This window comes from Colobus angolensis, unplaced genomic scaffold, assembly GCF_000951035.1.
Source record: "Colobus angolensis palliatus isolate OR3802 unplaced genomic scaffold, Cang.pa_1.0 Scaffold193, whole genome shotgun sequence".
NCBI classification, from domain to species: Eukaryota; Metazoa; Chordata; class Mammalia; order Primates; family Cercopithecidae; genus Colobus; species Colobus angolensis.
This window is the reverse complement of record NW_012115077.1, coordinates 2,972,086-2,986,054: the sequence shown is the minus strand read 5'-3', so window position 1 is coordinate 2,986,054 and position 13,969 is coordinate 2,972,086. Positions and strand designations below refer to the sequence as shown.

Sequence of the window (13,969 nt, the reverse complement as noted above, 5' to 3'; positions counted from 1 at the left end):
GGGTCAGTATGAGAATAGGGGGTCAGTTTCCTACAGGATCCAGAGAGCATATCAGGGAGCCTCGGGGTGAGAAAAGGAGCCCGGTCTCTCCAGCAGCCACACAGGCCTGCAGTAGGATGGGGCTAGGGCTGGCCATGTGGATCACCTGGGCCTCATGAGGGGAAAAGAAAGACCAGGGGCAGAGGAGAAGCATGGGGGCAGCTGGTGGCCTAAGGAGAAGGTGCTTCAGGGAAGCGGTCTGTATTAGTTTGTTTTCACACTGCAATAAAGAAATACTTGAGACTGGGTAATTTATAGAGGAAAGAGGTTTAATTGACTCACAGTTCAGGGAACTTACAATCGTGGCAGAAGGCAAAGGGGAAGCGGCACCTTCTTCACAAGGTGGCAGGAGGGAGTGAGTGGAGAACCCCTTCTCTAAGAGAATAAAACCTTTGACCACTGCTCTTCCTTAGTGGATTTTGTTTGTCTTCTGATGAACTGTAAGGTCTCGACTATCATTTTCCTAGGCTCAAGGATCCATCAAAAGCTGACGCTTCTTTTGGGGAGGCTCTGCAGTGCCTTCTTCTCACCAGGCTCCCCGGGAAGCTTCTAAACTTGGTTTGCACCTTAAGCAGCCAGGTACACGCTGGGGCTCTGCTTCTCTCTTTCACTAAGAGGGAGAGCCAAGAAAGAGACTGAAGCATGCTCTCTGTAGAGAAGACACTGGTGCAAATGCCAGGAGAACGAGGGGCCTGAGTTGTCTTCATTCCCCTTAAAAACACACATTCCCTCCCATGCCACCTTAGTGAGGACATGAAGCACAGTGAGTGTGTGTGTCTGTGAGTGTATGTGTGCAGGTATATACACGTGTATATATTTATGTGCATGTGTGCATGTGTGTGCGTGCATGTGTGTATGCATGTGTACATGTCTGTATGCATATGTGCATGTGTGTGGGGTGCAGGGATATGAGGTAGACCAGATGTGGGAGCGCAACTCCAGCTCCAAGCTGCACATCTCTCTGTTAGAATGGTTTAGAGTCCCTGGACCACAGCAAGATAGTGTTTTCATGTGCATCCATTTATCTTAGCATTGAAACCCATATTTTTAGCAGCATGTAAACCTTAAGTTGCTTAACTATTCCTTGAAGCATTTACACCAGTAGTTCCCAGTCTTTTTGCTACGTGAGGCCAGTTTTCTTGAAGACAACTATTCCAAGGACCTGGAAGAAGGGGAAAGGATGATGCGGAGATGATTCAAGCCCATTACATTTATTGTGTGCTTTATTTCTATTATTATTTCACTGTAACATATAACGAAACAATTACACAACTCACCATAATATAGAATCAGTGGAAGCCCTGAGCTTGTTTTCCTGTAACTACCTGGTCCCATCTGGGGGTGATGGGAGACAGTCACAGATCATCAGGCATTAGGTTCTCATAAGGAGCAGGCAGTCTGGATCCCTGGCATGTGCAGTTCACAGTAGGGTTCACGCTCCTATGAGAATCTAACAGCACCGCTCATCTCACACGAGGCAGAGCTCATGCCATAATGGAGCTCAATGTGAGGGATGGGGAGCAGCTGTTTCTACAGATGAAGCTTTGCTCGCTGGCTGGCTGCTCACCTCCTGCTGTGCAGCCTGGTTCCAAACAGGAGGGAACCCCTGATTTATCCAGTAAGATAAATCCACTATGTAAGTTGACATTATTCGCGCTGCACCACCCAAATTATCCTGCATACCTACACCCCATACCTACACCCACCCAAGGGTCCCGTAGTGCACTTTGGGAGCTGGAGACAGTAAGCCTCGAGCCCCACTGCACACTCCATCTCTCCACCATCTGTGGGCTAACAGGCTGCGTTAGTTTCCCAGGGCTGTTTTACAGGACCACAGACTGGGCACCCTCAACAACAGAATCTTACTGTCTCACAGTCCTAGAGGCCATGAGTCCAAGGTCAAGGTGTCAGCAGGGTGGGCTTCCTCTGAGGCTGTGCAGGACAACTCTGTTCCAGGCCCATCTCCTAGCATGTTGGTGGCCATCTTCTCATTATGACTCTTCATTAAGGGTGATTACGTTGAGGGCTCAGAAGAGAAGGGCTGGACAGAATGTTGGAGCATATGGAGGGGGTCGGGCATGGTGACTCACACCTGAAATCTTAGCACTTTGGGAGGCCGAAGCGGGAGGACTGCTTGAGGCCAAGAGTTCAAGACCAACCTGGCCAAGATAGCAAGACCAAGTCTCAAAAAAAAAAGGAATATGGAAAGGAAAGGTCTTTCTGATGAAGTCTCAGATGGAAATAAAGAAGAGGTAAATGGAAACTGGAGGAAAGGTGAGTGACGCTTGCATTAAAGTGGCAAAGTACTAGTGTTTGGTGGAAGGCAGAACTTGTGAGTGATGAAACTGAAATTTGGCAGAAGAAATATCTAAGCAAATAAAGTATTGAAGGAGCGGCTTGATTCTTTTGAAGGTTTATAGGAAAATGAAAGAAAAGAGGAATGATTTAGAGACAGAACTTATAATCAAAAGGGAAGCAGAACTTAAAGATTGGGGAAATTTTTAGCCTTCTCAGTCTGTCCATATTGAACAGATAAGAAAGTGTGTTTGGGAGAGAACACGCGGATGTGGGTCAGGAGGCCTGCGTGGATCAGGGCTGGGCTCCTCACAAGGACAATGGAAGAGCGACCCTGAAGGTATTTTGTAGATCACTCAGGCTGCACTCTCATCACAGGTCCATGGTGCCAGGGCACTGACGGCAGTACGGTTTCCAAGGTGGGCCCTGGGGACCTTGGGGCTTGCTGCCCAGCACTCCCTGAAGCCACTGGTTCCCACATTGTGCTGTGGTGCTCCTTGGCTGCTCCAACTGTTGCTCAATGGGCCCTGGTGGAGTGGGGAACATGATGTCACCCCTCCAGAGGGTACAGACAGAAAACTCTTCAGCAGCATCCACATGGTGCTCATTCTGCAGGTGCGCAGAGTGCAATAGCTGTGGGACATGGCTGCCTCCACCTACATTTCAAAGTATGTCCCAGAAAGCCTTGGGGTCAGGTAGAGAACTGCTACAGGGGAGGGATACCACAGAATGTCCCCACTAGGGCAATGCCCAGAGCCATGGGGAGGAGGCTAGCCCCAAGATTCCAGGATGATAGAGCCAGCAGTGTGCAAGGCCACCCTGGGAGAGCCTCAGGCATCAAACTCCAACATGCACCCAGCAAAGCCATGGGGGAAGGGCCACCTGAAGCCCTGGGCCACCCAACCACATCCTAGTATATCTGGAACATGGGCCATGGAGTCAAGGAAGGTTCTCAAGTTTTAAGATTAAATGTTCTTTTCCCTGTTGGGTTTTGGACTCACTTGGGACAACAACCACCAAAACCACCAAAAGCTGAAAGCAAAAAACACAAAATAAACACCTTAACCCTATCCCTCCATTTAATGCAATTCAGGACTCCCACCAAGAAGAATTTCTTCATTTCTCAGCAAAGCTATAGGGCTGGTATTCAAACCCACCTATAAGCAATGCTATTTCTTTTCCTTAGGTAATTATTTTCCCAGAACTCTTTGAAAAACAATTAAAATATTTTTGACCAAAAAATTAAACACATGCCCGGGCGCGGTGGCTCAAGCCTGTAATCCCTTGGGAGGCCGAGATGGACGGATCACAAGGTCAGGAGATCGAGACCATCCTGGCTAAACCAGTGAAACCCCGTCTCTACTAAAAAATACAAAAAACTAGCCAGGTGAGGTGGCGGGCGCTTGTAGTCTCAGCTACTCGGGAGGCTGAGGCAGGACAATGGCGTAAACCCGGGAGGCGGAGCTTGCAGTGAGCTGAGATCCGGCCACTGCACTCCAGCCTGGGCGACAAAGCGAGACTCCGTCTCAAAAAAAAAAAAAAAAAAAAATTAAACACATAAAGAAGACCATCTAGGCCTTTGCAGCATGAACCTCCAAACTCTTCCAGCCTCTACTCATTATCCACTTCCACATTTTTGCATATTTTTTAGAGCAGCATTCCACTTCCTGGTATCAAAAATCTATACAACTTTGCTAGGGCTACCATAACAATATACCACAGATGGAGGTCTCAAATAACAGAAATATTTTTTCTCACAGTTCCCGATCCCAGAAGTCCAAGACGAAGGTATCAGCAGAATTGGTTTCTTCAAAGGCCTGGCTCCTTGGCTTGTAAGTGGCCACCCTCTTGTCTGTGCCTCCATGTGGTCTTCGGTCTGCATCTGGGTCCTCATCTCCTCTCTTTACAAGGACACCAGACAGATTGGATGAGGGCCCACCCATATGACCTCATTTGCCCTTAATTACACCTTTAAAGGCCCCATCTCCAAACACAATCCCATTCTGAGGCACTTGGGGTTAGGACTTCAACACATCAGTTTGGGGTGGGGGACACAATTCAGCCCGTAACACCCAACTTCTGTGCCTCCAAAACTGCTGAGACAGAAGAAATGATTCGCCATGGTCCCTTCAAAGCTTCTGCCCAGAAATGGCACCTGTGACTTTTGCTCCACTTCACTGCTAACAGCAGGTAACATGGTTCACTTCAAAGGGACAGGGAGGTGCTCTCCTACCACGGATTTAAATATAAGACCTCAAACTATAAAAATCTTAGAAGAAAACCTAGGAAACATCCTCCTCTACATCAGCCTTGCCAAAGAATTTTTGGCTAAGTCTCCAAAAGCAACTGCAACAAAAATAAAAAGTGATAAGTGGGACCTAAGTAAATTATGTTGTAAATCAATAAATGTGATTGACTTATTGAATCAGTAAATGTATATTTATTGATTATAAATTTTATACACTTTATATCTATAATAAAGAGTTTCTGCATAGCAAAAGAAACCATCAACAGAGTAAACAGACAGCCTACACCACGGGAGAAAATATTCACAAGCTAGGCACCCAACAAAGGTCTAATATCCAAATCTATAAAAAACTTAAACAAATCCGCAAGCAAAAAAAAAAAACCCAAATAACCCCACTACAAAATGGGCAAAAGACATGAAAAGACACTTCTCTAAAGAAGACATACAAGTGGACAACAAGCATATGAAAAAATGCTCATCATCACTAATCATTAGACAAATGCAAATCAAAACCACACGAGACACCATCTCACACTAGCCAGAATGGCTGCTATTAAAAAGCCAAAAAACAACAGGCACTGGTGAAACCATGGAGCAAAGGCAATGCTTGCACACTGCTGGTGGGAATGTAAATTAGTTCAGCCACTGTGGAAAGCAGTTTGGAGCTTTCTCAAAGAACAGAGCTAACATTTCACCCAGAAGTACTATTACTGGGTATATAACCAAAGGAATATAGATCATTATACCAAAAAGATGCATGCACTCATACATTCATCGCCACACTATTCTCTATAGGGAAGACATGGAACCAACCTAGGTGTCCATCAATGATTGAGTAGATGAGAAAAATGTGGTACATATACACTATGGAATACTACATCACCACAGAAAAGAATGAAGTCATGTCCTTCTCAGCAACATGGATGCAGCTGGAGGCCATAATCCTACATGAATTAAGACAAGAACGAAATACTAAATACCACATGTTCTCAAGTAGGAGAGTGGGAGCTAAACACTGAGCCCATGTGGTCAAAAACATGGGAAAATTGGACACCGCAGACTACTGGAAGGGGGAGGCTACGGGATGAAAAACTATCTACTGGGTACTAGGCTCACTACCTAGATCCAATATACCCATGTAACAATCTTACACCTGTACCACCCTGTATCTAAAATAAAAGCCGAAATTTAAAACAATATTGCTAAAAACGCTAAAAAAATTTTCAGCGAGTTGTAATCTTTTTGTTGGTAGAGGGTCTTGCCTCAATGTTTATGGCTGTTGACAGGTCAGAATGATGACTGCTGAAGGTGGGTGTGTGCTGTGGCAATTTCTTAAAATAAAACAACAATGAAGTCTGCTGCATCCATTGACTCTTCCTTTGATGAAAGATTTCCCTGTAGCATGTGACGCTATTTGATAGCATTTTTCCTACAGTAGAACACCTTTCAAAACTGGAGTCAATCCTCCCAAACTCTGCCACTGCTTTATCAACTAAGTTCATGTAATATTCTAAGTCTATGGTTATAATTTGGACAGTGTTCACAGCATCTTCACCACAACTAGTTTCTATCTCAAGAAACCACTTTCTTTGCTCATCTGTAAGAGGCAACTCCTCATCAGTTCCAGTTTTCTCATGAGATTGCAGCAATACAGTCACATCTTCAGCTTCCACATCTAATTCTAGTTCTCTTGCTATTTCCATCACATTTGCAGTTACTTCTTCCACTGATGTCTTGAATCCCTCGTCATCCATGAGAATTGGAATCAACTTCTTCCAAACTACTGTTAATGTTGACATTTTGACCTCTTCCTATGAATCCTGAACATCATGAATGCCATCTAGAATATTGCTTCTTTCCAGAAGATTTCAATTTACTTTGCTCAGATCCATCAGAGAAACAACTATCTATGGCAATATCAGCCTCCTTGTGTACCTTTATCAGAGTTCTTCAGTAACCAGGTGGATTATCAATGAGCAGGAATATTTTGAAAGGTATAACTACATCTCCCAAGCAGTGGGTCCCAACAGTGAGCTTAAACTATTCTGCAAACCATGCTGTTAACAGAAATGCTGTCATCCAGGCTTTGTCGTTGCAAACAGCACTGACAGAGTAGATTCAGCTTCATTCCTAAGGGCCCTGGTAGTTTTGGAATGGTAAATGAACACTGGATTACAATTCTAGTTACCAGCTGCGTGCACTCCTGAAACAAGGGTCAGCTTGTCCTTTGAAGTTCTGAAGCCAGGACTTGACTTCTCCTATCCAGCTGTGGGAATCCTAGATGGCAGCTTCTTCCAGTAGAAGGCTGTTTGGTTTACATAAAAATCTCTTGCTTAGTGTAGTGCCACCTTCATCAGTGATCCTAGCTAGATCTTCTGGATAAGTTGCTGCAGCTTCTGCATCAGCACTTGCTGCTTCTCCTTGCATTTTTATGTCATGGAGACAGCTTCTTTCCTTAAACCCCATGAACCAAAATCTGCTAGCTTTAGACTTTTCTTTTGAAGCTTCCTCACCTCTCTCCGCCTTCATAGAATTGAATAGAGGTAGGGTCTTTCTCTGGATTAGGCTTTGGCTTAAGGAAATGTTGTGGATTGGTTAATCTTCTATCTAGACCACTCAAACGTCCTCCAATATTAGCAATAAGGTGGTTTCACTTTCTTGTCATTTATGGGTTCACTAGGGTGGCATTTGTAATTTCCTTCAAGAGCTTTTCCTTTACATTCACAACTTAGTGACCTGGTACAAGGGGCCCAACTTTTGGCCTGTCTTGGCTATAGACATGCCTTCCTCACTATCCTTAGTCATTTCTAGTTTTTTATTTAAAGTGAGGTATGTGCAGCTCTTCCTTTCATTTGAACACCAAGTGGCCATTGCAGGGTTGTTAAGTGACCAGATTTCAATATTGTTGTGTCTCAGGGAAGAGGGAGGGCCAAGGAAAAATGGGAGAGATGGGGGAATGGGTGGTTGGAGGGGCAATCAGACACACAACATTTATCAGTGAAGTTTGCTATCTTAGATGGGCACAGTTCATGGAGCTCCAAAGCAGAGACAACTGTAACATCAAAGGTCATCAATCAATCACAGATCACCATAACAGATAGAACAACAATGAAAATGCCTGAAATATTGTGAGAAGATCCAAAATGTGACTCAGAGGCACGCAGCACATGCTGTTGGAAAAACGGCGTTGATGAACTTGCTCGAGGCAGGGTTGCTACACTATCAATTTGCAAATTGTGTTTTTAGTATTTGGAAAGCACAAGAGATCACAGCACAATATAACAAGGCATGCCAGGAATTGTTAAACTGCATTGTTAGGGACCAATGACAAGAAAAAATGGTCTTATATGTTCAGTACAGATGCAACCATTATTTTAAAAAATATTCTCCATCCATGATAGGTTGAATCCAGGGATGTGGACCTCCAACTGTACATGATTTCAGCAAATGCATTTGAGTCTCTAGTGATAGAATTCTGTATTTTGTTCTTTCCTATTATTTTAATGACTCATTTTAGCAGAGTTCCTAATATTGCCTCTCTGCAAGTCTATAACCCTTCATAGGCCAATCTTACCCAGGAACCCAGATGCAATACAGGCAAACAAATAAACAAACAAAAAACAAATGGAATCACAATGCAGAAAAGGACCCACCTGGATATATCTCAAAAATGCAAACTTGGCTGAAGTAGACATTTTTGTAATGCAAAATTGTTGTATTAAAATGTCTATACATACAATGTGATTCCAATCAAAATCGTGTTATTTCTGAAACTTAACACAATAACTGTAATATTTATATGTTGAAGAAAAGCCAAAGCACCTGAAAAGAACAAATTGGATGAGTATGTCTTATCAAATAGTAGGCTGTGTTAGGTATAAAGCCATAGTACTTATGTCATTATGATGCAGGGAAGGAAAAATTAATGAATGGAGTAGAATGGACAGTTCCAATAGTAACATTTGTATACAGGAATTTGATTAACATCAACATTGTGGATTAGTGGGAAAGAATGAGTTTTTCCATAAACTGTGCTGGCATAACTGATTATCCAGATGGAAAGAAATGAAATTGCACCTCTACAACATGCTACATAATGACTCCTAAACATTCTGTGACGAATGGAGAAGGTAAATTTCCAGGGCCAAGGGAAAGCTACAGGAGTACATGGGTGATTTCTCTAAGGAATGTGACTGCAATGTACAGATCATTCTCATAGGGTCCCTGAAGGTAAGGACAGTGCCTCAGGCTAATGAGATACTCAGGTAGAAAACTCAGAGGCGAAAAGAAAAACACAGTAACTGAGATCCAAAAAAAGACAAGACTCAGGAGGAAAATGTTCATAGTAATGATGGCCTAAGGTCTTTGAGGACCAGCATAATTGAGCTCAGAGAGTGATACTGTTCTCTATGCAGCCAGGTTTCAGATAGTCATAGGGAAGGTCTAGCTTCTCATTTCGGGCCACAGTTTCCCTTTCCAGGTTGTCCAGATCTGTTTGAAATTGTCTCAGGACAGCTTTGGGCTCAGGGCCTAAGACATATTCTTCTTTCTGATGCTCAAGGGGGTACCTGGGGCAGAAAGAGGATGAATGAGCTCCTAGTTCCAAGACACAGGGACCCAGAATCCAGTCCTGCACCCTGACATCTCCTCTATAGTCTCAGAGGTCCCCTTTCACCACGTCCACCTGCTGCCAGCTCAGAAGCCACATGATGCCCATTTGAACACAGGACTGCCAGACATCAGGGAGTGACCTCATCACTGTGGGCCTTGTCACATCTTCCTTGGTGGTGGATGAGGGCATCCTCACTGAGCACGGGCCATTAGGGATCAAGGCATACCAGTCAAGCTAGAAGAGGAACCTGAATTCACCCTGAACCTTGATGTGTAGACACTAGCCTCCAGCTATGTCTTCCAGAACCCCCAGTCCAGACACCTGCTCTGACAGATGCAGGCTTTTGTTTATCCACACCTGGCCCTCGTTGATGGCTGCATGCTGGGCAGTGCACGTGAAGATGCACACGGCGAAGAAATGGCAGAGCTGAGCCCGAGACTGGAAGGAGGCAGGGAAACCTAGGAGAAGAATGAGCCAACTTTATAGTCCACAGCCCCAGAAGGGATATGAAAATAAATCCTCATGTCCTGGGACATCCAAGCCTTAGAATTAATGAGTGTTTAGGCCAGGTGCGGTGGCTCACGCCTGTAATCCCAGCACTTTGGGAGGCTGAGGCAGGCGGATCACGAGGTCAGGAGATAGAGACCATCCTGGCCAATATGGTGAAACCCCGTCTCTACTAAAAAAAAATACAAAAAATTAGTTGGGCGTGGTGGTGGGCACCTGCAGTCCCAGCTACTCGGGAGGCTGAGACAGGAGAATGGTGTGAACCTGGGAGGTGGAGCTTGCAGTGAGCCAAAATCGCGCCACTGCACTCAGCCTGGGCGACAGAGCAAGGAAAAAAAAAAAAGAATTAATGTGTGTTTATTCATGTATTCAAAAAGTATACAACTGCTATGTACCAGGCACTCTGCAGGCATTGGGAATATGTTGGTATATAAAAGTAACAAAACTTCCTGCCTTCTCAGAATTTAGATTCTAATAGAGAAGAAAGAGCATACAACAGAATCATTAAAAATTAAAATTACACATAGTATGTTAGGGATAAGAATAGAAATAAAGCAGCAAAAGGAGGTATGAATAGTCAGAGAGGATCGCTGGTAATTTCATTAAGGGAGCAAGCCTCAATGACAATCATCTGCAAAGCAAGGAGTGCTGTGGTTGGAGCACAGGCTGTGGCATCAGCTCTGGGTACAGTCCTGGCCCTGCTGCTGCCCAGCTGCATCCTCTTGGACCTGTTGCTCACTCTCTCTGAGCCTCAACATTTGCCTCTGAAAGTGGGGATAATATTAATTACCTTATACATCAGATGATGATATAAAGCCCCTTAGTACATTATAGCTATGATTATTATGGTAGATTTTGAAGGATGAGGAAATCTGAGAGGCTGTGTGGTGGTCAAATGTTCCCTGTTAAAAAATAGTTTAAAATGAGGGAATAATAGGAGACAAAAGGAAAATGGGCAAAACGATTTTAAAAGGGTCTGCACAAAAGAAAACATCCATGTGGCTACTCAGCCTAGGAAAAGGTGCTCAGATCCACTGGTCATAGAGAGAATGAGAGTTCAACTCACAACATGATAATGCAGCATATTCACCACAACAGCTAAAATGAAAAGGACAGAAAACGCCAAGTATGGTCGGGCGTGGTGGCTTACGCCTTTAATCCTAGCACTTTGGGAGACTGAGATGGGTGGATCACTTGAGGTCAGGAGTTCAAAACCAGCCTGGCCAACATGGTGAAACCCCATCTCTACTAAAAATACAAAACTTATCCAGGTATGGTGGCGGGCACCTGTAATCCCAGCTACTCAGGAGGCTGAGGCAGGAGAATTGGTTGAACCTGGAAGGTGGAGGTTGCAGTGAGCTGAGTTCATGCCACCGCACTCCAGCCTGGGTGACAGGGTGAGTCTCCGTCTCAAAAACAAAACAAAACAAAAGCAAGAACAGAAAAGAAAATGCCAAGTATTTGAGAGGATGTGAAGCAACTGTAACTCATACTCTTCTGGAAAAAGTGGAAATTGCTGGAACTACTTAAGGAAACTTGTCAGTAACTACTAACAGTGTATATGCACATAATCTATGATCTACCAATTCCACTTCTAAGTATATACCCAACAGAAATGCACATACAACAATGTTCATAGCTGCACTGACATTGTTAGCCTCCAACTGGAAACAACCTAAGTGTCCATCAATAGCAGAAAAAAAAATAAATTGTGCCATATTTACATAATGGGATACTTTACAAAATGAAAATGAAGAACTATCTGCAACAATGTAGGTAAATCTTAAACATATTGCTTAGAAAATGAAATCAGGCACAGGTGAGTAAGTGCTTTTATTTGCATTTATGTGAAATTAAAAAGTAACCTACACTGTTAGAAATCAGGACAGTGGTTACCGTTGGATCCAAAAGACTAGGAGAAAATACAAGGAGCTTCCTGGAAAGCTGGTAATACTGTGTTGCTCGATATGAGTGCTAATCACATAGGTTTGTAACCTTAGGAAAAACATACCAAGTTGTACATTTAGATTTATACAAGTTTTCTGTAAGTTTGTTTTATTTCAGTGAAATTCGTCTCTGACACCCAAAGTAATTAAGAACACATAAGCAAGGGCGGTTCCAAGATGGCCGAATAGGAACAGCTCCAGCCTCCAGCTACCAGCGTGAGTGACACAGAAGGCGGGTGATTTCTGCCTTTCCAACTGAGGTACTGGGTTCATCTCACTGGCGCATGTCAGACAGTGGGTGCACGACAGTGGGTGCAGCCCACTGAGCGAGAGCCGAAGCAGGGTGAGGCATTGCCTCACTTGGGAAACACAAGGGGGAAGGGAATTCCTTTTCCTAGACAAGGGAAACCATGACACACAACACCTGGAAAATCGGGTCACTCCCACCCTAATACTGTGCTTTACCAAGGGTCTTAGGAAATGGCACACCAAGAGATTATATCCTGTGCCTGGCTCAGAAGGTCCCACACCCAGGGAGCCTCCCTGATTGCTAGCACAATGTGTGAAATCGAACTGCAAGGTGGTAGCGAGGTTGGGGGAGGGGCGCCTGCCATTGCTGAGGCTTGAGTAGGTAAACAAAGTGGCTGCAAAGCTAGAACTGGGTGGAGCCCACCACAGCTCAAGGAGGCCTGCCTGCCTCTGTAGACTCCACCTCTGGGGGCAGGACATAGCCAAACAAAAGGCAGCAGAAACCTCTGCAGATTTAAATGTCCCTGTCTGACAGCTTTGAAGAGAGGAGTGGTTCTCCCAGCACGGAGTTTGAGATCTGAGAACAGACAGACTGTCTGCTCAAGTGGGTCCCTGACCCCAGAGTAGCCTAACTGGGAGACACCCTCACTAGGGGCAGACTGACACCTCACACCTCACACAGCCGGGTACCCCTCTAAGACGAAGCTTCCAGAGGACCGATCAGGCAGCAACATTTGCTGCTCAGCAATATTCACTCTTCTGCAGCCTCTACTGCTGATACCCAGGCAAACAGGCTCTGGAGTGGACCTCCAGCAAACTCCAACAGACCTGCAGCTGAGGGTCCTGACTGTTAGAAGGAAAACTAACAAACAGAAAGGACATCCACACCAAAAACCCATCTGTAGGTCACCATCATCAAAGACCAAAGATAGATAAAACCACAAAGATGGGGAAAAAACAGAGCAGAAAAGCTGAAAATTCTAAAAATCAGAGCACCTCTACCCCTCCAAAGGAACACAGCTTTTCACCAGCAAAGGAACAAAGCTGGATGGAGAATGACTTTGACGAGTTGAGAGAAGTCTTCAGATGATCAAACTGCTCTGAGCTAAAGCAGGAAGTTCAAACCCATTGTAAAGAAGCTAAAAACTTTGAAAAAAGATTAGACGAATGGCTAACTTGAATAACCAATGTAGAGAAGTCCTTAAATGACCTGATAGAGCTGAAAACCATGGCACGAGAACTACGTGACAAATGCACAAGCTTCAGTAACCGATTCGATCAACTGGAAGAAAGGGTATCAGTGATTGAAGATCAAATGAATGAAATGAAGCAAGAAGAGAAGTTTAGAGAAAAAAGAGCAAAAAGAAACGAACAAAGCCTCCAAGAAAGATGGGATTATATGAAAACACCAAATCTGCATCTGATTGGTGTATCTGAAAGTGACGGGGAAAATGGAATCAAGTTGGAAAACACTCTGCAGGATATTATCCAGGAGAACTTCCCCAACCTTGCAAGGCAGGCCAACATTCAAATTCAGGAAATACAGAGAACACCACAAAGATACTCCTCGAGAAGAGAAACTTCAAGACACATAATTGTCAGATTCACCAAAGTTGAAATGAAGGAAAAAAATGTTAAGGGCAGCCAGACAGAAAGGTCGGATTACCCACAAAGAGAAGCCCATCAGACTAACAGCAGATCTCTCAGCAGAAACTCTATAAGCCAGAAGACAGTGGGGGCCAATATTCAACATTCTTAAAAAAAAGAATTTTCAACCCAGAATTTCATATCCAGCCAAACCAAGTTTCATAAGTGAAGGACAAATAAAATCCTTTACATACAAGTAAATGCTGAGAGATTTTGTCACCACCAGGCCTGCCCTGAAAGAGCTCCTGAAGGAAGCACTAAACATGGAAAGGAACAACTGATACCAGCCACTGCAAACCATGCGAAAATGTAAAGACCATTGGTGTTAGGAAGAAACTGCATCCACTAACGAGCAAAATAACCAGCTAACATCATAATGACAGGATCAAGTTCACACATAACAATATTAACCTTAAATGTAAATGG

General features: G+C 44.1%; 1 pseudogene; it reads right to left on the bottom strand.

Moving 5' to 3' along the window:
• Positions 1 to 8,969: 8,969 nt before the first annotated feature.
• LOC105510887 overlaps positions 8,970 to 13,969 on the bottom strand; it is a 29,029-nt pseudogene continuing 24,029 nt past the window's right edge.